Raw genomic sequence first — 424 nt, 5'->3', positions numbered from 1 at the left:
GGATTAAGATTGAGTAAAAACATTGGCATTCTTATCCTTACCTGGCCTATGAGTCAGTGCACTAAGGAAGAACCAGAGGCGCTGAAGCGTCCTTCACTTCACACCGGGCTATGCGCAGGGAGACCTGATCTTAAAACCTGACCTAGTTTTCCTTCTTTGTCTTGCATAACAAGCCTTGATTCTATTTTGTCTTGGACCTCCCAGATCTGCCTGCCCATGTACTCACTCTGTTCTTCTTTTGCTTTTCTCTTTCTAACAACTGGCAAGTGAGAGGCGTTTTTCTGATTAAAAACCAACAAACAAAGCAGTGTGAGGAAAATTTGAAAAGACAGAAAAGTAAAAATGGTTTACCCATCATCCTGTAACCCGTTAGTAAATACTAGGTTTTGATGTAATTCTGTTTGAATATTATGTCATGATTATT

The sequence above is a fragment of the Kogia breviceps genome, chromosome X, assembly GCF_026419965.1.
Source record: "Kogia breviceps isolate mKogBre1 chromosome X, mKogBre1 haplotype 1, whole genome shotgun sequence".
In the NCBI taxonomy this organism is placed as follows: domain Eukaryota; kingdom Metazoa; phylum Chordata; class Mammalia; order Artiodactyla; family Physeteridae; genus Kogia; species Kogia breviceps.
The sequence above is the reverse complement of the archived record's forward strand: the minus strand, read 5'-3'. Positions refer to the sequence as shown.